This window comes from Thamnophis elegans, chromosome 11, assembly GCF_009769535.1.
Source record: "Thamnophis elegans isolate rThaEle1 chromosome 11, rThaEle1.pri, whole genome shotgun sequence".
Taxonomy (NCBI): domain Eukaryota; kingdom Metazoa; phylum Chordata; class Lepidosauria; order Squamata; family Colubridae; genus Thamnophis; species Thamnophis elegans.
The window spans coordinates 33,878,413-33,906,026 of record NC_045551.1 but is presented as its reverse complement, the minus strand read 5'-3'; the positions used below and the strand labels follow the sequence as shown (position 1 = coordinate 33,906,026).

The 27,614-nt window shown below is 43.9% G+C and overlaps 1 long non-coding RNA gene across 1 annotated transcript; it reads left to right on the top strand.

Annotated features, from left to right (window-relative positions):
* LOC116515140 lies at positions 1–27,414 on the top strand. Its single transcript, XR_004256197.1, has 3 exons — positions 1–74; positions 18,004–18,040; positions 27,370–27,414. It is a non-coding gene; the product is annotated as an uncharacterized LOC116515140 (long non-coding RNA).
* The last annotated feature ends 200 nt before the right edge of the window (positions 27,415–27,614 follow it).

The following is a 27,614-nucleotide window of genomic DNA, read 5'->3' as shown; positions in this document are numbered from 1 at the left end:
CTTGGCCTCCACCACTTTCTGCTATCCACACACCTGGCAAAGTGGAACAAAACAAGTTTCTGTTTAAAAACAAGGTAAATTGCTTTAGCCCAATCATCATTTTCCTCTATTTTGACAAGGAGCACTTTGCTGTAATTTTTGGACAGACAGTTTTGTCAAAAGTAAAAATAGTAAAAAGTAAAAATAAAAACACTTTTCCTTGTTTAATAGCTATATTTTGCATTTGAATGTGAATATAAACAAATGGTTTGTGAAAGCAAGGAAATAAAATATATTATCAGAGTTTTTTATGGACTTTGCCATGATATGTGTGGTAGCATTGATGAGAGTTCTGCTAGGATCTATTTTTTTTTCCTAGTAAAACTCTGCAGAGTTTGTAGATAACAAATAAATAGCACAAAGAACAGACAGTTCTGAAAATCCAGTGAAAGAGAATATATGTTGCTCATGAAACATCTGCAAGCAATCAAGTTCAGATACCAGAAGGACTCTATATTTCTGAAAATTCTTATATATGGTGAATAGGAACTTGGTTGCTCACAATTTTATTAATGAAATTTTCCTGGAACCAGCTTGCTACTGCTTCTTCCAGGTTATACTCAGTTTTGTTTTCCAGCCGGCAGCTCTGGAAATCTCTAATGTTTCTTCTCCAGTCTTAGCTTCCAAGACCTGCTGGGTCAATGAGGCATTTGTAATATTTAGATAGATGAAGATAGAGGTTTAAATAGGAAGATAAGGAATACTTCTCTTTTTAAAAGTATGTACGCTATTACAGGTACTGTTAAAATAGAGGTTTTACCACTCTTTTATGTAAAAAGCACAATTTGGAGATAATTCTCTTTTACAAAAAAAGACAATAGAGAAAAGAAATGTATATCAAAACTTTTTCTATTAGAAGAAATTGTTTGTGAAACTGTATATTAGTAAAAAGATAAAGGTTCCCCTTGCACATATGTGCTAGTCGCTCCCAACTCTAGGGGGCAATGCTAATCTTCATTTCAGTGCCGAAGAGCCAGCGCTGTCCGAAGACGTCTCCGTGGTTATGTGGCCAGCATGACTAAACACCAAAGGTGCACCGAGCGCTGTTATCTTCCCACCAAAGTGGTCCCAATTTTTCTACTTGCATTTTTACTTGCTTTAGAACTGCTAGGTTGGCAGAAGCTGGGACAAGTAATGGGAGCTCACTCTGTTATGTAGTGCCAGGATTTGAATCGCTGAACTGCCTACCTTCTGATCAACAAGCTCCTTGTTTTAGCCACTGAGCCACTGCATCCCTTTTTTATATTATTAAGAGTTGTAAATTTTACAATTTCTTTAAAAGTTTAGAGTGCACAGCATATAAAGAGTAGGTGTTTTACAACAATGTGGCCTTAAATTCTTAGTCTTGGGTTTTGTATCTGTCTCAGGTAATAGTAAATACTCAATGTAACATATTTCACTATCCAACCGTCATGGAGGCTCAGGTATATTATAGCACATTTTCCTTACAGAATAGCTGCTTTGGATAGTTTGAGCAGTATACATGTTGAAGAAGTGAATGATGAAGAGTTAATTGAAGGATATAGAAATATTTACTTCCACAAAATATATACTCACATTATGTTCAGGACTCCCTCTTAAACCTATGGCCTGGAAAATATGGTCTTTGCAAGCCTTCCATTAGAGATGATGGGCTGCAATGAGAAAATCAGCAACTTGCTGATCATACCCTGCAAAGATCCTTTATTAGTAATCACCAGTTTTTCAGCTTTTCTCTGTTTGAAACAAGAATCTGGCTGTTTTATCATTTAGGATATAGATGGCTTCAGTTTCTGTATTTAATTCTCTAGTTGACAGTTTTCCTGTTTTTCTTTACATTTTGGCTTCATTCAACTGTCTTTTCTAAGTATCATTCTGTCCCCTTACTGGAACTTTGATCGTCTTGGCACAATATTTTAAAACTGTAAATTTCTTAATATTCTCATGTTCTGATATTTAAAACATTTTTTTATTCTTCAGTATGCATAAATAAACTATGGGTTCAAAAAGCTGACTCATGTTACTTTACATGGCATAATTTTTTGTCTACATATTTCTTGTATCTCCTAGGTTTTGTTGTTTGAATAAGCATATTTTCCTGTCCACCGCTTGGAGAGTCCAAGCGATGGGTTAAATCAGTCTGGTTGCCGTGGGACTGAGGAATCTTTTTCCTTGGCCACGCCTTCTGGTGTTACTTGGCACCAGAATTTTCCCTCAGTCTGCCCATTCAGGACTTATATTTGTGAGCTCCAGTGTAATTTATCAAGGCTTGGACTCTCCTTCTAGTATTTCCTTTTCTTTTTCCTTAATTTGTTTCTCCTATAATTAACAGTTCATTTATCTCCCCTTTTTTGCTTTGATTTCTATTAGAGACTCGGAGCTAGGCATGGTGGTGGTGGGGTGCTCCGCTTGCCACGCCGCCTTTGGATGGCAACGGAGAACTGCCGCTTTTGCTTTAAAGCATGGCAGGAGCAGCGAGGCTTCTGGCAGCTGTGGGCGTTTCCCTTTTTTAGTTGGAATTGTTGTTTTTTTGCAATTTTCTCGCCCTTCGGAGAGCGTAACCTGCCGCGGAGGGGTGTGTGGCCACCTTAAATCGCGTGGCCGCCATCTTCACCTCCTTCTTCTCCCTTGTACCAGAGCGGCGGCCAATTGGGAGGGCCTGAATTCATGCCTTTTCTCCCATTGGTGTTCCTGCTCAGTCACATTTCTGCAGATAGCCGCAGGGTGGTTAGCTGGCCTTGATCGGGTCTCCGGCTGGGTCACTTCCACCCACAGTGTTTCCCCAAGTGGCGCTGGTGTCTTGGCCACCTGGGGGTCATACACCAGCACAGGGAGGATTTTTATGTAAAATTTTTTGTCTTTTATCCACTGATTCTACCTGATCTATCTGCCTGGTCTTGCAGCCTCGGCTGCTTTTCCACCTTCTCACCTCCCGTCGAGTGGCTGGATTCATTGGACTCTTTGCAGAGCCCCAGTTTTACTCCCCTAGATTTTTCTCCACAAACTGTTCCTGCTTCCACAATATCTGTGTGTCTTCCGATCCAGCACCAGCCACCAGACTCTCCTTCATCTCCTGACCTCCACCTGTATTGGCCTATTGTCAGAAGTCTGTGCCATCAGGCCATGGAGCATCCTGGCCCATCTGACTCCCCTGACGGTAGACCAGGTCCCTCTCAAGCCCCTAGAAGGGAACTTCTGCAGGCAGGGGCAAGGGGGTAAGGAAGGGCAGGGTGGCCAGTCAGGATAGCCATCCCTATAAGGCACCTTCCATGGCAGCAACTAGGGATGCAGAGTGGCGGCAGCGGACTCTCGACAAACAATTCGAGAAGCCCAACGCCAGGCTGTGAGGGAGTGCCTCAGCCTACTCCTCCTGTTGGGACAGTCATTCCACCACTCCCAAGGGGGGATCACCTGTCCATAATTGATGAGGAAGTGGACTCCCAAGACCTCTCCCCGGATAGGTCTCTGGCTGAACCGGGCTCTCCTGATTTTTCATGTGTTTCTGAGTCAGAGCCCAACCCCGAGGACCCTAATCCCAAGGGGCTCGCTGATCCCATCCTTGCCCGGCATGTTTTTCCTCCTTCCAGGGACCCCATTGGTTCAGACTCTGCCATAGCTCAGGAACCTGAGTTATCTGCCCACATGCAGGCGATGGTCGCCTGTGCCATCTCTCAGGGCATTGCCCAGGGGATGCAGAAGCATGACCAAGCACCCGTCGCTCCCAGCTCCTCTCAGTCCAGGCAGGAGGCTCCCTCCACCACCAGGGGAGGTCCGTTACCCAACTCTGTAGTTCTCGGCGCTAAGCAAGGCTTCCATTTTGGAGGACCCGGATCAGGAGGAGCAGTAGCTCTCGGAGGATAAGGACCTTCCTCCGGGTGTTCCTGCCTTCTCGGGGCTCTTTAAGCCTAGCCTATTTAAGTCCATCTTGCACAAGGCTAAGAACACCACCCAAGTGGGTACCAAACCTAAGACCATGTAGGGATCCTCAGATTCTACTCCAGTTAGCCCCAATGCTAGCATGTTTAACGTTCTGGCACCTCAGCAAGAGATGGTGCTGGTCCCAGATCTCTTTATGGATGTCATTCAACGGCAATGGGCCCAGCCTGGCTGGGACAAGAAGCTGTACTCAGTTGACCCCGCGATGAAGACATCCTGGTCCTGCCATCTGTAGACCCCCCTATAGCAGTTCTCACTTCTAATTCAGTCCTTCTGGCTGACTTGTTGGAAGGCCTCAAGGCAGAGGACAAAAAAGCGGAGAAGGCCTGCCACAAGACTCATCAGGTGGCAGCCTGGGCCATTAAGGCTTTGTCATCCTTATCCTTCTTTAACAGAGCCTCTGTCATTGGCTTCGTGAGCTTCAGGCTAAACTACCGGCAGGAGTCACTCGTCTTCGCCAGGACATAACAAAAATTATTGCAGTGTCCCAGTATTCGGCTGATGCCTCCCTTAACACGGCCAAATTTGCCTCTAGGGCATTAGTGTCCAATGTGATCTCCCGCCGCCTCGTCTGGCTCCGTCACTGGCAGGCGGACCAGAAGAACAAGTGGAAATTGGCGTCTGCCCCCTTTAAGGGGTCCAAATTATTTAGGGAGGTCTTAGACCCCTTCTTGATTGAATCCAAAGATAAACGGAAAGTTCTGCCCACCCTGAAGAAGAAACAGGATCATAAATTCTCTCCCTATTTCAAGAGGCAGTCTTTTCGTTCCAGTGAGTCCGCAAGATCCTCTTCCGCTCCCTCGAACAGACCAGCTGCTCAGTCAGGAGATAGGTCCCAGGACAGGCAGTCCTTTTGGGACGGGTAGGCAGCAGTTCAACTACCACAGGTCCAACCATGGCGGGGCCTCCAACAGGCCCTTCCGTAAGTCCAAGTGACCATCAACGCTCCCCTCCCATTGGGGGCCAACTCCAGCTGTTCGCTCCCCAATGGGCACTGACCACGGAGGACACCTGGGTCCTCCAGACTGTCAGGAAGGGGCTTTTCTTGGAGTTTCTCTCCCAACCCCCTTGGAACACTATCCGCTGTCCGACCCCCTCTTGCCCTCTCAAGAGAGAACTCATGACCCAGGAAATTCACCATCTCCAATGCTGTGGAACAAGTTCCACCCGACCAGGAAGGGAGGGGATTTTATTCCATTCTCTTCCTGGTGCCCAAAAACTCAGGAGGGTGGAGAGCCATCTTGGATCTCAAGAACCTCAACTGTCACATCGCATACAGGAGGATCAAGATGCAATCCTTGCAGACTATCCTAGTGGGGATTCGCCAGGGGGACCTCCTCACGTCCATCGAAGGAGGCATATCCACACATTCCCATTTGGTCACAACACCGAAGGTTCCTGAGGTTTTCCTATGCCGGCCGACACTACCAGTACAGGACCCTTCCATTCGGCCTGTCGTCGGCAGCCAGGACCTTCACAAAGGTTCTGTCAATGGTTGCAGTGCAACTCAGATGCAGGCCTGTAAGGCTTCAATGTTACCTGGACGACATTCTCATCCAATCGTCGTCCAGGAAACAGGCCTTACGGGACCTCCACATTACAATGAGGTCCATCACGAATCACAGGTTCTCCCTGAACCTGGAAAAGAGTCATCTCATCCCAACAACCAAACTCATCCATCTGGGGGCGGTGATAGACACCTCAGCTTGCAGGTTTTCCTTTCACAGGACAGGATAGAAAGCTTAGTTTCCCTGACCCGCAAAGTTCTGGGGTTGAGGCAGGTCTCCATGCAACTCCTATCACAACTGTTGGGGAAGACGATCTCCTGCATCTCGGTGGCTCCCTGGGGACGACTTCACTCCAGAGAGTTGCAGTGGCTTCTCTTGCCGCATCAAAGAGACAACAGGAGCAACTCATCCATGAAGGTGCAGATTCCCCCAAAGGTGAAGAGGTCTCTCAAGTGGTGGCAATCGAGGGCTCTCCTGTTCAAGGAGTGCACAGAGTAGTCATCACGACAGATGCCAGCCTTGCCGGTTGGGGGCGCACATGGGACATCGCGTTACTCAAGGCAAGTCCGTAGACCCCAGACAAAGCAGCCTGCAACATCAACTTCTTAGAGCTGTGAGTGGCCAAACTTGCTTTGCGACATTTTCACCGGGACATTCTTCATCAGCATGTCCTCCTGATGACAGACAATGTGGCCACCAAGGCCCATATATATTGCCAGGGCGGCACCAGGTCCAGGAAGCTCATGGTGGAGGCGGAGGCCCTGGGCAGGTGGGTGGAGCGTCATGTTGCATCCATTCGTTCCGACCACATCTTGGGAGTGGACAACACACAGGCGGACTGGTTGAGCAGGACTACCATAGACAGTGCAGAGTGGCATCTGGATCCGGCCCTGTTCAACCAGTTGTCTCACAGATTCGGCATCCCAGTGATTGACCTGTTTGCAACCCGAGAGAACGCAGCTTCAGCGCTTCTTCTCCAGTTTCCACTCACCAGGGGTGGAGGGAACGGATGCCCTTCGATGCAGATGGCCTCAGGGTCTTCTGTACGCCTTCCCACCGCTTCTGCTTCTACCACAGGTAATCTGCAAGATCATCATGGAAAGGGCGGAGATCCTGCTCATAGCTCCCCACTGGCCTCGCAAGTCATGGTACGCTGACCTCGTCAGCCTGTTGGTGTCATCCCCATGGCGGATTCCTCGGGACCAGGTCTCCCTCAGCCAGGGGGCCACAATATGCCCGGAACCCCAGTGGTTCCAGCTGGCCGTCTGGCACTTGAGGGGGATCTCCTGAGCAAAGGCCTGTCAAAGGAGGTTGTGCGTACCATCCAGGTGTCCAGACGACCATCAACGACCAGGATATATGATTCCACTTGGTCCACTTTCACCAAGTGGTGTAACACCTACCGTCTCAATCCAGTCACTGTGCCTATTTCCCATGTACTGGACTTTCTACAAGGGGGCCTAGAAAAAGGTCTTGCCCCCAATACCCTTTGTCGTCAGGTGGCGGCACTATCCACCGTCTGGTCCGGCGATCCGGCCCAGCCCCTCAGCAAGATTTCAAGGGTTCGCTGTTTCCTTAAGGGCGCTTCCAACTAATGCCCTTCGGTGGTTCACCGCTATCCCACCTGGCAGCTATCGATGGACTTACAGGCTCTTATCTCTCCGCCCTTTGAGCTTAACGCCAGGTCCATGGTACATAAGGCTCCCCTCATTTATGACCTCATACAAGAGGGTAGAGCGGACCTGGCATGCATTATGGAGACCTGGTTGGGCCATGAGGGGGGTACATGTTTCCCTTAGTGAATTATGCCCACCAGGCTTCCGGGTGTTTCACCAGCTGACAGCCCAGGGCAGGGGTGGGGGGATGGCGGTGGTTATTAGGGAAAGTCTCGGACCTCAGGAGGTCACTGTGCCTCAGATAGGTGGGTGTGAGTCCCTTTTTGTGAAATGGGGCCTTTGAGTTCAGGTGGGCCTTTTTGTTACGTACCTGTCTCCCTACTACGTTTTATCGGCCCTGCCGGAACTGCTGGATGTGTTAGCTGGATTGGCAGTTGTTTTCCCCAGGCTTATGATCCTGGGGGATTTCAATCTGTCTTCCATTTGGCGAGACATCCGAGTCAGCTCGGGAGTTCATGGCTTCCATAACGGCTATGGACCTAACTCAGTTAATTCAAGACCCCACACATAATGGGGGACACATGCTCGACCTGATTTTTGTCTCTGGGCAGTGGATGAATGATCTAGATTTAGGGGATATTTCTATCCAACCCTTGTCATGGTCGGATCATTTCCTCATCAGACTTGACTTCCATACTGCTACCCCTCACCGCAGGGAGGCGGAACCGACTAGATGGTTCCGCCCCAGGCGCCTGATGGACCCTGAAAGGTTCCTGATGGAGCTTGGGACTTTTCCTGAATCCCTTGCTCACAACTCGACCGAAGCCTTAGTGGAAGCCTGGGATAGGGTGGCCACTGGAGCTTTGGATCGTGTTGTGCCTTTGCGGCCTCTGACCCGGTGTCGATCCCGGGTAGCTCCCTGGTTTACCGAGGAGCTCCAGGAGATGAAACGCCAGAAAAAACGCCTAGAGAGTGGTTGGAGGGCCAGCCGGTCTGAATCTGATCGAACACTGGTAAGAATTCATATTAAATCCTACTTAGTGGCGATAAAAGCGGCAAAACGGCAACATTTTTCCGCTCTTATCGCATCCGCAGATAACTGCCCAGCCATCCTGTTTAGGGAGACCCACTCCTTACTTAACCAAGGACCTGGGAAAGACCCCTTGCAGGGTAGGGCTGAAGAATTTGTTCAGTATCTGCAGGATAAAATCACTCAGATCTGGACAGGCTTGGACTCTAATTGGGTAGATTCGGGCAAGTCGACGGGGATGAATCTTGTGGAGACCACCTGGGATGAGTTTGACCATGTGACCCCCGAGGGCATGGACAGGATTATGGGGAAGTCAGTGCTGCCACTTGTGTGCTGGACCCGTGTCCCTCTTGGTTAGTCTCGGCTTCCCGGGAGGTGACACGAGGTTGGCTCCAGGTGATTACCAATGCTTCGTTGAGAGAGGGGTTCTTTCCCACTGCTTTGAAGGTGGCGGTAGTGAGGCCCCTCCTTAAGAAGCCTTCCCTGGACCCAGCTTCTTTAGCCAACGATCCGGTCTCCAACCTTCGCTTTGTAGCGAAGGTTGTTGAGAGTGTGGTAGCACGTCAGCTTCCCCAGTTCCTGGATGAAGCTGTCTCTCTGGATCCCTTTCAGTCGGGTTTCAGGCCTGGGTACAGCACGGAGACGGCATTGGTCGCATTGGTCGATGATCTCTGGCGGGCCCGGGACAGGGGCTGCTCCTCTGTCCTGGTCCTATTAGACCTCTCAGCGGCTTTTGATACCATCGACCATGGTATCCTACTGCAACGACTTGGGAGGTTGGGAGTGGGGGGCACCATTTTATGGTGGTTCTCCTCCTACCTGTCGGATCGGTCGCAGTTTGTGTTGACTGGAGGGCAGGAATCGACCCTGAGGCACGTCACTTGTGGGGTGCCCCAGGGGTCGGTTCTCTCACCCCTCTTGTTCAACATATATGTGAAACCACTGGGTGAGATCATCCGTGGTTTTGGGGTACGGTATCATCAATATGCTGATGATACCCAACTTTTCATCTCTACCCCAAACCACCCAAATGATGCCCTCGACCTGATGTCCCGATGCCTGGAGGTTGTGCGGATCTGGATGGGGAGGAACAGCCTCAAGCTCAATCCATCCAAGACTGAGTGGCTGTGGTTTCTGTCATCCCGATTTGTGCATCTTGTTCCATCTTTGATGATAGGGGGAGAAATTTTAGCCCCCACAAAGAGGGCCCGCAATCTGGGTGTCCTCCTGGATATGCGGCTTAGTTTAGAAGAACACCGGATGGCCGTGACCAGGGGGGCCTTTTACCAGGTTCGCCTGGTATGTCAGTTGCGCCCCTTCCTGGATCGAGATGCTCTGTGCACAGTCACTCATGCCCTCGTCCTTTCTCACCTGGACTACTGTAACACTCTCTACATGGGGCTACCCTTGAAAAGCACCCGGAGGCTACAGCTGGTCCAGAATGCAGCTGCGCAGGTTATCATGGGGGCACCTAGGTGCTTCCATGTTACACCCCTTTTAGGCGGCCTGCACTGGTTGCTGGTTGTCTTCCGGGTGCGATTCAAGGTACTAATTATGACCTTTAAAGCGTTCCATGGCTTAGGCCCAGGATACCTGCGAGACTACCTACTGCCACCGGTAGTCTCCCACCGTCCAGTTCGATCCCACAGAGTTGGCCTCCTCAGGGTGCCGTCGGCCAGACAGTGTCGGCTAGCGATCTCCAGGGGGAGAGGGAACGTGGTTGGCACAAGTTGGATGTCAGACAGGCCCTGCGGATATACATCAAACACTCTGCGGACTTCCGCAGGTCAGAGGCCCTCTTGTTTCATTCAAGCCTGGCTCCTTGGGTAAGAAGGTGACATCTTCCACGGTCGGTAGGTGGCTAAGAGCATGCATTGCAGCTGCATACGAACACCAGTCCAGGGCGGTACCCCGGCACATTACTGCCCACTCCACTAAGAGCGCTGCCACCACTGCGGCCTAGGCAACCTGGGCTACCATTGAAGACATCTGCAGAACGGCTACTTGGTGTTCACCATCACCCTTTGTCAGGAACTATAAATTGGACATGTATGCCTCGGCCGAGGCATCTTTCGGCAGACAGGTTCTACAGGTGGTTGCTTCTATGACTGAATCCCAAGACTGTTCTTCTGCCCGCCCTAGTGACATATAACTTGGTATGTCCCATCGCTTGGACTCTCCAAGCAGTGCACAGGAAAATGACCATTGGCTTACCTGAATGGTCCTTTTCTGTGCACCGCGGGAGAGTCCAACCCACCCTGGTTTCTCAGTCCAGGGATTTGTGACCATTGTGTCAACTTGGACTTTCTTTACCTGATTCATCATGCTTCCAGACCATCTCAAAATTCGGGCGCCAAGTAACACCAGGAGGCGTGGCCAAGGAAAAAGATTCCTCAGTCCCAGGGTAACAGACTGATTTAATCCGTTGCTTGGACTCTCCCACGGTGCACAGAAAAGGACCCTTCAGGTAAGCCAATGGTCATTTTCTTTGTACTATCTTTCCATAACTGTCAACTTCAATGGAAGATTTCTTTCATTCAGGACCTTAAATATCAAATTCCTTCAGCAAATCACAAGCATATTTTTATGATACCACTAGGCAGATTATAGTGTTGTGGATGGATTGGAGCCATTCCCCTAAAGAAATGATTTCTACAGGTTGCCTTCACTTTCATAACTTGGGTTGTTGTAGTAGGTTTTTTTGTTACATGGCAATAAAGGTGTACATTATTTGTTGTGACTGTGGCAATTCAAGGTCTTAGATACTGCTTTTGGAGGACTGCACTGCTAGTCTTTATTGTTTTAATATGCCTGCTTATAATGGGTACTGTTTCTGTCAGTGATTCTAATATGTAAGGAGGATCTCTGGGATTTCTTGATGATTATACATTTCCTTGGAGTGCTCTTTAATCCAGTGTTAGAGTTGAACAAATTTTGGTTAGTTGTGGGTTCAAAAAGATGCAGGTCTACTCCATCATGCCTGTTAATCATGCAATCATAAAGCAAAATAGAGGTATCCATGTTACACTGGATTTGTCTGATTGGTATATTACTGAATTGCGGAGAGGGAGAGGGACGGAGAGGGCTAGGGAGAGAAGTATTCTCTCGGCTGAGAAACACTGATACCTACCTTGCTAGTCTCGGCCCTTTCAAGCAGATGCTTATCTATAAGCTTTATAATCAGTTTAGTCACACACACACAGACACACAGACACACAGACACACACACACACACACACATATTGCTTTCATCCTTTGACAGCTCCTTTTTATAAGAAATTTCAACATATTTATGTCTTCATTTATGAAGTGAAGAACTAATCACATCTAGATAATTAGCTTTTTAAATTTGTGTTTAAACATATCTATCCTTCAAGCATGCTGAAGCACTGCTAACCTGTATTTTATTTAGTTATTACAGTGTCTGCTTAAAATTTACATTATATTAATAGGCAATTAGAATACTATAGCCCAGTGATGGCGAACCTTTTAGGAACTGAGTACCCAAACTGTAACCCAAAACCCACTTATTTATCACAGTGCCAACATGGCAATTTAACCTGAATAATGAGGTTTCCTTCCTTCCTTCCTTCCTTCCTTCCTTCCTTCCTTCCTTCCTTCCTTTTCCCACTCATCTGATTTCACCTTCCTTCCTTTAATCCCGTACATTATGATTCATTATTGTTAGTATTTATTGAAGAATGCTACATAGCTTAGAAGCTCTCGGCAAATATAACAGTAGCTGTTGTTTGTGGCTGAAGCTGCTCCGGGCTGTTATTTACACACAAACACACACACACACACACACACACACACACACACACACACGCACACACACACCTATTTTTATTCCACTTTCCCTGGGTCCTTGGGAAAGGCATCTTTTTTCCCAGTCTTTAATAATCAGGACTTTGCACCAGCACGAGAGTTAAGCACACATTTTGCGGAGCGTCTCTCCTCTTCCCACCCCAAAAAAAATCAGGATTCAGAAACGTGAACCAGGAAACTCAGGGTGGGAGTCCCCTCTGGACTTGGGGGAGGGGAGAGAAAGATGGGGGAGGGTCAGAGGGCTACCAGTCTGAGAACTTGTTGTTGTCTGGAACTGCTGCTGTGTTTTATGCCCGTTGCCTCCAACCAAGGCAAATGCTCCGAAGTGGGTGGGGAGACAAAGAGCCAGTAGATACCATGGAAGGGGTTCTCTATCCACTCTCCACTCACAGCTTTTTAGCTACAATTGTCCCACCTTGCTTCCTCTCCTCCCCTTAAAATGAGGCAAGGGAAGAACGCTGGGAGGGGGGAATCTAAAGGGAAGGGAAGAAGAGACCCAGGATTGTCCTTCTCTCAGGGACATGCAGTCACTAGAGGCAGGGGAAGCGGGGCCTCACCAGTCTCCTGAGGGAAAGGAAGAATTTTAAATAATTTTTTAAAAATAATTAAAGCCAGGGTAGTTGCTATTAGATTCAAAGTCACAGTGGCTTGGTGTCTGCTCTCAGTGTTAACTATGGGAGGAGGCCAGAGAACTTGGGGCCACTTTTGCCTAAGGAATTTTTTGCCTTTTAAAAGTTAAGGAGGAGTTAAAAAGCGAAAACTTTCATATGCAAAAGAGGCACTGATTCTCCCGCCTCCTGATCGGGGAGCAGCGAATCATGCCTTATGAGCATGCTTACGTTGAGCACACTTACGTTGGGCGGACAAGAGGAGAGTTGAGAGAGTTTCCACAGCTGGAAAAGGTGGATCAGACGGAGGGAGGAGGGGGGATTCAAATTTATTGTAATTTAATTTGTAATTTTTTTATTGTGAGGTGTGTGTGTGTGTGTGTGTTTTTCTTCACAGCGGTGGGGTCGGAGGAGGCGGGGGGGCAAGGCGGCGGAGCGCGGAGGCAGCAGGGACGTTCTCACCGCTGTGTTTCAACAGGCCAGGTGAGACGCCTGGCCTGTTGGACACAGTGGTGCCGGGGGGAGGAATGGGCTGGGTGGGCTGGCTGGCTGGGGAGGGGGGAGCCCTTTAAAGCCCTGCTGCCACATCTTCCCAGCAAGACTTCCTTTCGGCTCGCGGTTTCCCTTGCCTGCCTTAACCAAAGCTTGGCGCCCTGCCTCTGCTTTCGCGCTCTCCCTCCCTCAGCTGTGCAGCAGCGGCGGCGGCAGCTCTCAGCCTACGGCGGCAGCGTCACGCAAGCTGTGGAAGGAGGAGGAGGAGGAGGAGGGAACCAAGAGAGGCTTTTACTGGGCGTGCGCCCCACAGCCAGGACCGTCATTGCACCTCAAGCCGCGTTTCTTCCTGCAAAGCCTTTCGGCCATCAGGCAGAGCTCTCGGGTCTTTTATATTTCATCTTCTAGTTCAGTCTTCCTCTGTTGTTCTGCTGAATTACTTTAAAAATGTATGTAGATAGCACAGGACTCTAACAGATAGACTAATTCTAATCATCATAAACCATTGTACTCTCCTTCTATAGTCACATAGTCACAATCTGGGTATTTGGCAACCTATTCACACTTACAATTGGGTTGCCAAGTGTCCCACAATCACTTGATGTCCATTTGACCATAGGTGAGAGATGAGATATGGGAAGAAGATGTCATTTATTGTGTTTTAGAAGTTGATAAGTTGGTATAATTGTTTATATTTATGATGAAGGGGGATATATATACGTGTGTGTGTGTGTGTGTGTGTGTGTGTGTGTGTGTGTGTGTGTGTAAATAAATACATAAATAATTTTTTTCTTTAGGTTTTTATTCTTTTAGTTTGTATTAGCTTTTATCTAATTGTAATATTTAATAAAAAATTAAATTGGAGTTCCTAAAATTCTCACTTTTATTGTGAAAAATGTTTACCTTCTGTACTCTTCTTAATTTTAATTCTTTTTATATTTATCTTTTTATTGTTTGTAAGCCACCCAGAGTTGCCTTATCAATAAGATTAGTGATATATAAATTCTTACACATGCACACTTTTAATTACAGCTATTCGTTACCTTATACTTTACTGTATAGGATAACAAATATTTTGCCCTTCAGAGGTATTAAAAAAAAAATCTCAGGAAATGCAAATCTCTCTCTCTCTCTCCCTCCCTCTCTCTCGTCACATGACCATCAAGCCACTCCCACCATCACATGGCCATCAAGCCATACCCACCAAACAAGCCACACTCACAAAACCGGTTGTAAAAAATTTTGAAACCCACCCCTGATGCTAATGTATAAAATGAAAATATAACTAAAACTAAAAGATGGTGAGAAAATTAACAGGATGTACAGGGAGGGAGGTGGGAGCAGCTGTTAGTTGATAAACCACCTCCAGCTTGTAACTCCCTCATTAGGGCCCCAAGCCAACTGGCAGAGCCAGGCTCTTGTGGAAGATCAGGAGGTTTGGAGCCAATCTCACATCGGGATAAGATGTTCCAAAGTGCTGGGGCCACAGCAAAGAAGGCTCTTCTCACCCCAATCCTGCCTGCTGGAATTCCTTGCCTGATCTTCAGAATGTCTTCTCAGCCGGAGGACAATATGCATTTTAATGCAAGAATGGGCACTTTTTTGGTGGCTGGAAATTACATTTAATAATGAAGTGAGCAACAGGAAGATATAAAGTGGATGAAGTTGTGCTTTTGATTTTTAACAACTGAGATTGGAAGGAAATGAGAAAAAGTTTTCCCATCTTTGGGGAAAATAATACTTTAAATTTTTTGAATTTCTCTTCGAAATTTCAATATAAGTATTTCCCAGTTTGTTTTATTTTGTTTTTGACTTAAAATAAAGCCATTTTAAGAATCATATGTAATTATTTTTTATATAAGAAATTAACAATGAATTAGTAAACACCAACCTAGTTTTTACAGATTTACATGCAAGTAATACAGCTTAGTAAATTCTGTTAGATGAGAAAATTTCAAAGCCATATAATACCTGTTACACATTTCAATATCCTTTCTTTTTAAAGGGAGATCTAGGTATTTAAACACCTAGATAAAGAGCTGTTGTGGCCCAGCAGGATCCCGTTGAGCTGTTGATAGGCTTGGATAGTGAGGAACCATATGAGTCTGCCAGGGAAGATGTGGAGGGCCCTAGGCAGGGTTCAGACTCAGAGCAGGGACCAGAGAGGCTGGTTGGCCACCAGGAGGCACCTGAGGCATGGAACAGTGGGGAGGACTCAAGGCAGTTTGTTCCTGACGCCAGACACAGAAGGGCGGAGAAACGGAAGCTGCAACTGCGGAGGCAGACTCAGAGACGATAATTAAGCCCAGGTGGTTGTGGCTTGGCCCCTCCCAAGAGAGTATATAAGTAAAGAAGTGGGGAGGAGTCATTTGCAAGACACAACCGTTTGAAACTGTATTGGAATACTCTGTCTCGTGTATCTGTGCCTGTTGGATTTTCAACTAGTCTTGCATGTGAGTCGCGTCTGGGCCTTCAGTCAAAGGAGTTGATAAAGTCGTGATTAAAGAGTGGCAAACAGCCAAGCCTCTGTCTGGGTGATTTGCAGGTCGGAGGGGGGGGGGGTCAGAACAAAGAGCTATAGTTAAGACTGATACAGATAAAACAGAAACCATGAAATGAGTACAAGAGGACGCTAACTACTAAAATATATGGGAAATTCAGTATAGAATTACATGTAAGACATTTGTTATTCAAAAATGTTGGAGTTTTACTAGATACCAGTTTGTAAAAAGCATCTAAACAGATTGGACTACTGCTAACCCATGTTGAAATGACCAGAAATGAAAAAGCTAGTAATGTTTCAGTGATTGCTAACTCTATAACCTCCAGTTTTCACTTGTAAGAAAACCCCCAAACTATTATGTATTTTTGGAAAACTGACAATTTTTTGTAAAAGGAGTTCAAATGTATGTAGACTGAATAGGTGGCCTCAGTAAATCACCATATCTCAGCCTTAGTTTCCTATCTGTGAAATGTAAACTACAGTAAACAATGACTAACTGTGATAAATTCAAAACAGAATTTTTATTGTTTTTTTTAGATCCACTGACTATAACTAAAGAAATTAAATGTATCTTACTTGGAGGGAAGAGGAAGTTGATTTTAATTTATTACGTTAATTCTGTGTCTTAGCCAATCAAAAATGACAAGTTTACTTGAAATTGCTCATAATTTTGGTTATATGCCATTTAGAAAGTTGTTAATCCTTATTCACTGTTAAAACTGTACATATTTATGTTAATTAGCTTTATTGTTGCAGTTTGCTTTGTTTGAATTATTTCAGTGGAACAAAAAATAGCTTTTGAAAATGTTATTTCATAGTGCTTTTATTTAGCTAAAACGCCATTTCCACATACTGAAGATCAGGAAACCATAAATAATATACAATAATGCATTCTCAGAATGAACAAGGCATTTGCAAATACAAAAATATTTCAGGGTTCTTTGTACATCTTTAAAAGTTCCATTATTGCATTGAATTATTCAAAACAAATTTGAGCTGACATACTTGGAAGACTTAGCACAATGACTGCCAAGATGATGAAGATGTTTCATAAAAACATCAAAACAGTATCCAATATGGCACAATTTCTCATCATTGTTGTTAGATTACCAGGATTTGCATGCTATGCTTACTCTGGATAGAACAGATTCTATCTGTTGGGATTCAGGCTCTGGCAGTGCTGTACTTGAGCTGTGGTTGTTGGTGTGCTTAAATGCAACTGGCTAGGACTCAAAAGCCATGCTGCTGGACCCCAAATCCTGCAAGGGTAGTTCTGCCAGCCTTCATTCTCTGCCATCATCATGCTGCCTTGCCTCATGCACAGGTGCTGCACTAGCATGTGATCACCATGTAGGAATATAGAGGAACATTAATGCTGACACTGCTATTTATCCATGACAATTGGTTCCAAGAGGGTGCCCAAAACATGGTGTTGTGTGAGGTTCCAGGTGAGAGACTGCAATTATGGTGATACAATATTATACATGATTATACTTTTGTATAATTTTGATAACTGTTGCATTTCAGTTTTGCATGTGTATTTGTCATTTAATGCATTTTAAGTAATGTGGCTTCTCTATCCATTGATAATGACACACTTGTTTTAACAGTTTTCCTAGGAGGTTAAAGGAAATAAATAAGGAAGGAATAAATTCAATGTTTTCTATTGTGGAGATTGTGTTGTACATCAGACTATTGATCATTATTTACAAAGGCATAAGAGTAGCATAAAGCTTCCCAAATTTTCTTGGTTTATAGTGCCCCAAACATTTCCCAAAATTTGTGAACTCACTAATAGCTTAATTTATTAAATTATAAAATAGCCTGCAGAGTTTATGTGAGTTGCTCAGGGCTCAGCTAAAACTACTGTGATCATGATCCAAGCTAAATGCTATTGTCCAGTCAGCAGTCACTTGCCTGTACAATTGTGACTAATTTAGCATCCCCATAATTCTGCCACATAAATAAGAGAACTGGGTTCTTTCCACAGATGGTGCTCAGTTAGAACAATTTCCTCTGGCATATAATAATCCACCATGGTTGTAATTACTATTTGTATGACCTTATACACTCTTAAATATTTGTCGGAAAATACAATATACTATGCATATTATTATTTGGAGAAACAATAAAGCAACAGCTGGACTGCTTGATTGTTTTGGAAGTGATTCTTGGAGTTTTCTTCCTAGATGAAGACCTTTCCCATATGTCAGTTGTCTTCAGGAATGAATCAGGAGGAAAACCCTGATGTGTTTCTAGCATGGATGACATTCTGCCTAAGAATATTGAAAGGAATGCACATAGTCTCTTTGTTGCTAGGGATAAAAAAGAATGGTCCAAATACTCTGTACAGTAAATTTACTCTTTCTATCATGTGTGTCAAACTTTAATATTGTTAAGGTGAACTATTGTCGTCGTACCATTCCATGTGTTTAATTATAAATTCAATGTTTTTGTTCTTTAGGACTCCCAGCATGTCTCTACAGGACACAGCAATCAAAGTAAGAATAATTTTCATTTTACAGTTGCATTTGATGGAAATCATAATAGGTTGAATATATCATAAGATAAATTGGCAAGGAGAAAAGATATATTTTGAATGTGTCCATTACTGTTTTTTAACTGGAAATTCTTTGGATCTAACTTCTACTAACTTTTAAATTGTGGTTCTGGTCGTGTTTTCAAATCAATCGTATAGAATGTGAAGGATGTGTGTTTGTGTTTTATTTTTATAATTTTATTGTACACTGAAGGTGGCATTTTATTTTATTTTACTAGGTGCAATGACAATAAACTAAACTAAAATTAAATTAAGATATATGTACCTTCAGGATGAGATAAATACTCTGGCTTTTAGGAGATATTTGTGGATTATTTTCTGAAACAATGACAATACATTGTCTATATTCACTATATCTTCTACTCTCCTGCAATGACATCTCCAAATTTTCTGTATGCCTCATTCTAGAGGGCATAGGGAATAGCCTTGAAGGACAAGAGGCGGAAAAGATACTAAGGCAGTTGTCAGATAAGAGAGGCTTGAGCTAGGCCAAGAAAATAACTTGAGAGAAACTTCTCAGACAAGCCCCTTCCTGGTTTATATGAATATAAAGAGAAGGAGGGGAAACACATTCAGACTTGCAAAATTCTATTACTATAGCAATTACATTAAAAATAATTCTGACTCATATGGTATTAGTTTCTTAGTCTAATCTGCCCTGCTATACTGACATTCACCATTATGGTAATAAAATATATTAATAATATTATATTTCTTTAATTTAATCAATGTAGCTTCCTAACAGAGAGAACTGGATCGTAAGATAAATTAATTTGAGCAAGTTTACTGAAGCTTTTCCTCCCTGCCCTGGAAGTACTAAATGCTCTCCCCACACATAGTTTGTCCAGATGATCATGGATTTTCTGGAGAATAGGCATATGGAAGTGTTATTGTATTTGAACTATCCTGAGATCAAATTTGTATATTCTTCTATACTCCAAGCTCTGGCTTTTTTTTCATATTGTTTAGGATAACTTGAAGTTTTATAGAAGTTTTATGGAGGCCCAAGAGAGGAAGTAACGTATACGTTTTGTTCTGTGGGGTTAACTTTCATTGGAATCTAACTCATTGTGTTGACATGAATGCACAAAGTTTATAAATTCTGTCTTTCATATTTTCTCATAGACATATGCATATAAGCAGCAGTAATTTAGGTCCATGTAGATGTTGTAAAACTATATGGGCTCTCTGTTGCAAAGAATTCTTTTGTGATACGAGTTGGGTTATCTGCTGAGCAACTAAGCATGCATAAACTTGTTGAGAACCATTTGTTTTACTGTGGGTTCGCATATTTCTGAAGACTGATTATGAAAAGAGAAACACTTCAGAAAATGCAGAATAGAGCAGTTTAATTGCCAGTAAGCATTTGATATTATTAAAAAGAAGAACACAAGGTTACAAAAAGGGGGGGGGGCATACCTACCCTGAGTAGGGAATGGTGCTTTTTATGAAGGATTTACATACAAAGAGATTTGTACCTAGCTAATAATTTCCATAGGGATGCAATGGCTCAGTGGCTAAGATGCTCAGCTTGTCGATCAGCAGTCTGGCGGTTCGAATCCTTAGCGCCGCCTAATGGAATGAGCTCCCGTTACTTGTTCCCAGCTTCTGCCAACCTAGCAATTCAAAAACATGTAAAATGCAAGTAGAAAAATGGGAACCACCTTTGGTGGGATGGTAACAGTGTTGCATGTGCCTTTGGCGTTTAGTTATGTCGGCCATATGATCATGTTTTCAGACAGCGCTGGCTCTTCGGCTTTGAAATGAAGATGAGCACCATCCCCAGGAGTCGAGGAGAACCTTTACCTTTAATAATCTCCAGTGATGATAAAGAAAAAACAAGAAAAAACTTACATGATTCTGAGAAATTGCAAGACGGTGTTGCTACAGAGATTTTGTATTTTTTCCCCTTCTCTTCTCAACCTATTATTGCTCACAGCCTCTACCAATTTTTAAATTGTGGTTCTGGTCTCCAAATTGCTTCACTTATAAACTTCAGATCCCAGAATTTATGACATTATTTTTGAAATGATTTTCCTCCTTGTATGTGAGCGCAAAGATATTTCTGGCACAGCAAGTTATGCACAAGGCTACCTAGCAAGTAACTTGAGCATGGATTGCCTATTCTTGATTTTGGGTAATTTATTTCATTTATGCAGCACCTCAAGGTGGGTGTTGAGTTCTACACACACACAAATAAGCATGCTGGAAAAATTCAGTATGCCATGAGTGTTGGGTACTGGTACCAATATATATGTTGGCTAGAAACTCCAAATTGAATTACTTTGGGATGTGAGCTTTCTTTGATGAAACCTAAACAAATAATATAAAGAAAGAGAAAAAATTCCTTTAATTTGCAACAATTAGGTGAAGAAATAAACAGAACAACATGAACTACATTTAAGCATAATTCTAATTTTAACTTTGCAAAAGTGAGCAACCTTTGGATTTCTATGGTCGCATATTGTAACTGTTACTGTTTATGAAAAACATTGCAAACACTTGTTTCAGTTCATTTGACCACACTTGTTAAAATATCTGAACCTTAAATTACAATTATGGTTTTAACAACTATTTATACAAAGAAGCCATGGGAGCGGTGAGTGCTTCCACCTGTATACTGGGCCCGTGCCCCTCCTGGCTGGTCTCGACCAGCAGGGAGGTGACACGTGGCTGGATCCAGATGATAGTTAACACCTCTCTCCGGGAGGGATCCTTCCCGTTCCTCCTAAAGGATGCGGTGGTGAGACCTCTCCTAAAGAAGCCTTCTCTGGACCCAGCCATTTTAAGTAACTATCGTCCAGTCTCCAACCTCCCCTTTGTAGGGAAGGTTGTTGAGAAAGTGGTGGCCTTTCAACGCCGGCGGTCCTTGGATGAAACCGATTATCTGGATTCCTTTCAGTCCGGTTTCAGGCCTGGTTACAGCATGGAAACTGCTTTGGTCACGCTGATCGATGATCTCTGGCAAGCCAGGGATAGAGGTCACTCCTCTATTCTAGTGCTCCTTGACCTCTCAGCGGCCTTCGATACCATCGACCATGGTATCCTTCTGCGACGGTTACGGGAGGTGGGAGTGGGAGGCATCGTTCTTCGGTGGTTCTCCTCCTACCTCTTGGACAGGTTGCAGTCGGTGTTGGTCGGAGAGCAGAGGTCGACCCCTAGGCCCCTCAATTATGGGGTGCCGCAAGGTTCGGTCCTGTCCCCCCTCCTATTTAACATCTACATGAAGCTGCTGGGTGAGATCATACGCCGGCACGGGATTAAATACCATCAATATGCGGACGATACACAATTGAATCTGTCTGCCCCATGCCAACTCAGTGAAGTGGTAGAAGTGATGTGCCAGTGCCTGGAGGCTGTCAGGGTCTGGATGGGAACAAATAAGCTTGCACTCAATCCCAACAAGACTGAGTGGCTATTGATGCTCCCTCCCAAGGATGGTCCAGCCATTCCATCTCTTAGCCTGGGGAGTGAAATTATACGCCCCTCAGAGAGGGCTCGCAATTTGGGAGTCCTCCTGGATCCGCAGCTGACATTAGAACACCATTTGTCGGCTGGGACCAGGGGGGCCTTTGCTCAGGTTCGCCTGGTGCACCAATTGCGACCCTACCTGGACCGGGAGGCCCTTTGGATAGTCACTCACGCCCCCGTCACCCCAAGACTGGATTACTGTAACGCGCTCTACATGGGGCTGCCCTTGAAGAGTGTTCAAAGACTCCAGTTAGTCCAGAATGCAGTTGCGTGAGCGATTGTGGGTGCACATAGGTACATCCACGTTACACCTATCCTTCGCGAGCTGCACTGGCTTCCCATTGGTCTCCAGACACACTTCAAGGTGCTAGTCATTACTTTTAAAGCCCTACATGGCATCGGACCTGGCTACCTGAGAGACCGGCTCCTGCCAATTACTTCCCAAAGACCTATTAGATCGCACAGACTAGGCCTCCTCCAGATTCCATCTGCCGGCCAATGTCAGCTGGCGACTCCCTGGGGGAGGGCCTTCTCTGTTGCAGCTCCAGCCCTCTGGAACGATCTCCCCATTGAGATCCGGACCCTTACTACCCTTCCGGCCTTCCGTAAAGCAACCAAGACCTGGCTTTTCCGGCAGGCCTGGGGCTGTTGAATTATCCAGCCCCACTTTAAGTTATGAATGTTGCTGTAATTTTAAACTGTTGTTTTATTTTTTTATATTCCCCCGTCCCTTTTTATCTGTAAGCCGCCCTGAGTCTTCCGAGAGTGGGCGACATACAAAACTAATAAATAATAATAATAACAACAACAACAACAACAATAATAATTGGCACACTGGGTGCTATTCCAAAAGCACTGGAATTACATTTAAAACAGTTAAAAATTGACAAAATCACCCATCAGTCAAATGCAAAAAGCCGCACTGCTTGGATCTGCACGCATATTACGAAAATACGTTACGACGTCCTAGGCCCCTGGGTGAGGCCCGACTAGTAACCAATGCCAAATCCGGCAAAACAACTGGCCGCTGTGATACAATTGTATAATAATAATAATAATAATAATAATAATAATAATAATAATAATAATAATAATAATACATACTATTGTCAGACGAGAGTACACCAACAGAGTTAGGAAAATTTTGAAATCTAAATTGAATGGTGGAAATACAATCAAAGCCATAAATACCTGGGCAATACCAGTTATAAGATACACAGCTGGCATAGTTAACTGGACACAAGCTGATTTGGACCTTTTGGACCGAAAAACCAGGAAACTAATGACAATGCACTACAGTTTACATCCACGTGGTGATACTGATAGACTATATCTGCCCCGAAAATCAGGTGGCAGAGGATTATTACAAGTGAAGCAAACAGTTGAAGAAGAAAAACATGCACTGGCTGATTATTTAAAAGAAAGTCAAGAACATCTATTAATCGAAGTAAAGAACAAAAATCTACTGAAGGCCCAACAGACAAAACAAGAATACAGAAAAGATGTGATAAAATCAAGAATGGAGAGTTGGCAGAACAAAGCACTGCATGGTCAATTTCTGGAAAAAATAAAAGATAAAGTGGACAGTGAACAAACTTGGTTATGGTTAAAAACAGGTACATTAAAGAAAGAAACAGAGTCACTAATCCTGGCTGCGCAAGAACAAGCTATCCGCACAAATGCCATTAAGGCCAAAATCGAAAAATCCTCTGATGATGCCAAATGCAGACTTTGCAAAGAAGCTGACGAAACTGTTGATCACATACTCAGCTGCTGTAAAAAAATCGCGCAGACTGATTATAAATTGCGGCACAATTCAGTAGCACAAATGATCCATTGGAATTTGTGCAAAAATTATAATATTAAAACAGCAACAAACTGGTGGGAACATCAGCCTGAAAAAGTCACAGAAAATCAGACGGTCAAGATCTTGTGGGATTTCCGTATACAAACCGACAAAATACTGGCGCATAATACACCAGACATCACACTGGTTGAGAAAAATAAGGTCACAATCATAGACATTGCAATACCAGGTGATAGCAGGGTCGCCGAGAAGGAACATGAAAAAATCGCAAGATACCAGGACTTAAAAATCGAAATTCAACGACTATGGCACAAACCAGCAGTGGTAATTCCAGTGGTAATTGGCACACTGGGTGCTATTCCAAAAGCACTGGAATTACATTTAAAACAGTTAAAAATTGACAAAATCACCATCAGTCAAATGCAAAAAGCCGCACTGCTTGGATCTGCACGCATATTACGAAAATACGTTACGACGTCCTAGGCCCCTGGGTGGGGCCCGACTAGTAACCAATGCCAAATCCGGCGAAACAACTGGCCGCTGTGATACAATTGTATAATACATTATTATTTCACATTCTATAGCTAACTTTTTGGTTCAGATGCAATATGTTTAGTAAAGAGTTTTGTTTCTTATTTCTGTTCAGCCATCCCAATGTAACAGAACTCCAGAAAAAAGATCCTGGTTTTCAAAACACAGTACAATACTAATATTTAGAACACTTGCATACTATTCTTTACTAGAAAGATGTTAGCTATCTTCCTATGCATTAAGAGGCAATTAACAAGAAGATCGAATAACCTTTTTTGCCAAAATATATGTCATTCAGCCTCTCACTCTCCCTTCTACCTATTCCATCTTTCCATTTCAATAATACTAGTTAGTAAGACAATGACAATCTAACTTTCTTGATTAAGAACACCTCCTATGAACTTGGCACCAGAGGAAGAAAGGGAGTATGCTAACCACATCTCAGTAATTTTTAATGCAGTGTGGTTTAGAAAATGGGTAGACAATCTTTTAAAGCTAGGTACTTATTTAACATTTTGCAGGCTTGTGTTGGATGCACTTATACAATTGCTTTCTATTCACAAAGTGGCTTTTCCCAGTGGGCAAAGCAATCGCAAAACATCAATTTACCTAAGAGCAAAGTAGCCCTCCAGGATGATCTCTGTCATTCTATTGGGATCTTTGTAGTGCCCAAAGGCATTGTTTATTCTAGATATAGATATGAGAATGGGGTTTGCTTTCTTTTAGTTCTTTAAAAATATTTTTAAGTAAATGGACCAGACAGTCTGCACCAGGGAGGTATCTAGAATTGAATTGAATTGAATTGAATTGAATTGATTTTATTTGTAGGCCGCCCTTTTCCCTGAGGGGACTCAGGGCGGCTCACAGAAACCAGGGAGAGGGGAATACAAAACAATACAATACTAAAACAACAACACATAATAAAATAATACACAACATGCATACAACATTCGGGCGGGGCAATGGTCCTTATCCCCAGGCCTGACGGGCGAGCCAGTTCTTCAAGGCTATGCGGAAGGCCTGGACGGTGGAGAGGGTGCGGATCTCTACGGGGAGCTCGTTCCAAAGGGTCGGGGCCGCTACTGAGAAGGCCCTCCTCCTTGTGGTTGCCAGCCGGCATTGGCTGGCCGATGGGATGCGGAGGAGGCCTAACCTATGAGATCTTATAGGCCGTAGGGAGGTAATTGGCAGAAGGCGGTCTCTCAAGTATCCAGATCCACTGCCATGTAGGGCTTTATGGGTGGTCAATAGCACCTTGAAGCGCATCCGGAGATCGACAGGTAGCCAACGCAGCTCGCGGAGGATAGGTGTAATGCGGGTGAATCGAGGTGCACCCGCGATCACTCGCGCGGCTGCGTTTTGTACTAGCTGAAGTCGCCGGATGCTCTTCAAGGGCAGCCCCATGTAGAGCACATTGCAGTATTCCAGCCTAGAAATCACGAGGGCCCGAGTGACAGTTGTGAGCGCCTCCCGGTTCAGGTAGGGTCGCAACTGGCGCACCAGGCGTACCTGGGCGAATGCCCCCCTGGTCACAGCCGCTATATGATGGTCGAATGACAGCTGTGGATCCAGGAGGACTCCCAGGTTGCGAACCCTCTCTGAGGGGTGTAGAATTTGACCCCCCAGCCTGAGTGTTGGATTAATGGCCGAATTTTTGGGAGGAAAACACAACAGCCACTCGGTCTTTTCTGGGTTGAGCACAAGCTTGTTAATCCTCATCCAGTCCATGACGGCTTCGAGCCCCCGGTCCATTACGTCAACCGCTTCATTGATTTGGCACGGGGCGGACAGCTGTGTTGCTTCTGCCTGTTTTGGCAGGAATCAGGTAGGTGTAATTAATATGCATATTCTCCATGTATTTCCCAGAATAAACATTGAGAGTCCATTTTTTTCTGAAATCCTAGCACTGGGTCCAGGTAAATATTTCAGGAGTCAGTAATTTTATAATGCAGGGCATTTCATAAGAAATGAAAAATATAAGAGTCAAATCTCATATAAGAATTATTTCTCCAGTAGGTTAAGTTCAACTGCCTGAAATTATATCATTCCCTCTGTTCTCTGTACTCTCTGCAATTACGAATGCTATAGATCTAGCTCTGGAAATAATTGTTCCTCTTTAGGGGAAGAATAGACAAGCAGGAATTTGTTCTGCATTAACAGATGGTTCATTTTATAGAAAACCACTTAAGACTCTGGTTTGCTGTTTCATTTTTCTGCTTATTTGTTGAATTTCAAATAGATAGTAAGAAGCACTTATGCATTTACAGAGAAATGTACATGTCAGGCACCCTGTCTTTTTTAAAAAAATTGCCAGCTTATATTAAAATGTTTCAAGTAATCATTTTCCTTGGCATTTCAAAACCTATAGTCATACCAGATTTCAACTTTCTCAGGGATATACCTCTGCTGAAGAAGCCTAAATATTTTGTAAAAAATATTTTTTTTACATAACTGGCTATATTGGATAGGTGAGTTCTAGGTAGCTATTATACACATAATAGAAACACAGGATTAAAATTTGAACACACCATTCTTATATACTGATAGTGAAAATTTATCTAAATCTATTAGACAAAAGATCCCACTTATTTTAATGAGACTATTGGATAACTACAAATCATTTGAGACAGATTGGAGCTTTTGATTACACATACTCTTTCTGGATTTTCTCACTATCTACATTCCATTGTATTTAGGCAATTTAGGAAAGAAAGCAAAAAAAAGCAATGATTCTGATTTATTTATTCTAGTTATACATAATAGAAAGCCACACATTTAGTGACCTAAAGAACATCCCACAGTCATATTAGGCCAAGTGAAGCTATCTTTCCTATTGTTACTCCACTTTTTTGCAAAAATATTTGAGAAATCATATTTGATGTTTGCCTGGAAACGTCATGTCTAAAGATTTTAAGACTGACCTTAGTGTAAAGTAACAGTTTGCTGTTAAGGTGTCACAATATTCTATTGTCTTACATAATTTCCCCCCAAAACAATACTTTTGAGGGTAGAATGGTCCTTTGACAGGTTTCTTGTTTAGTAACTTGAGTTTCATGTAATTCACAACCTAGGAGCATTTAGAAGGAAGTCATACTGATCCATTCACTATAATACTGAAGATACAGAGATATAACTATCTAGTAAAACAAAACTGTTCTCTAACAATTGGTTCTTTGGAGAATACTTTGCTTCCATGTACTCTATTTTAAAAGAAATGCACTAAAGCAGCTTCTTGGGTACAATGGAAGTAGAGAAATGTATTTTATAATCTTAGTGCCACAAGTCACATAACTCATGATCCTTAGCTTATTAAAATTCATGTTTATTGCTGACTTAAATATACAGAGGTTGTTTTTTTAAAAAGCTGCTATTCATTTTCAACTGTGCTTCTTATACAACTATACCACAACACCTTTACAATTATGGCTCATTTGTTAATATTCCTATTTTTTTTTCCCAAGGAAAAGATGATGTTGAGCCAAAGAATTCAGAAGACTGTACCTTGCATACATCGTAAGTCAACCTAATATTTATGGTTTGTAAAATGGTAGTAATTTTCCTTGAGGTCCCTGAAGGTGTTTCTGTCAAAAAAGTCAAAGTGGTGGTAGTAACTGCGTAATCAAAGTCCTGCTCCTTATTTACATTCACCACTGCCATCTTGTTTTTTGGACCCTCCCTCCAATGACGCTTCTGTTTAACATAACAA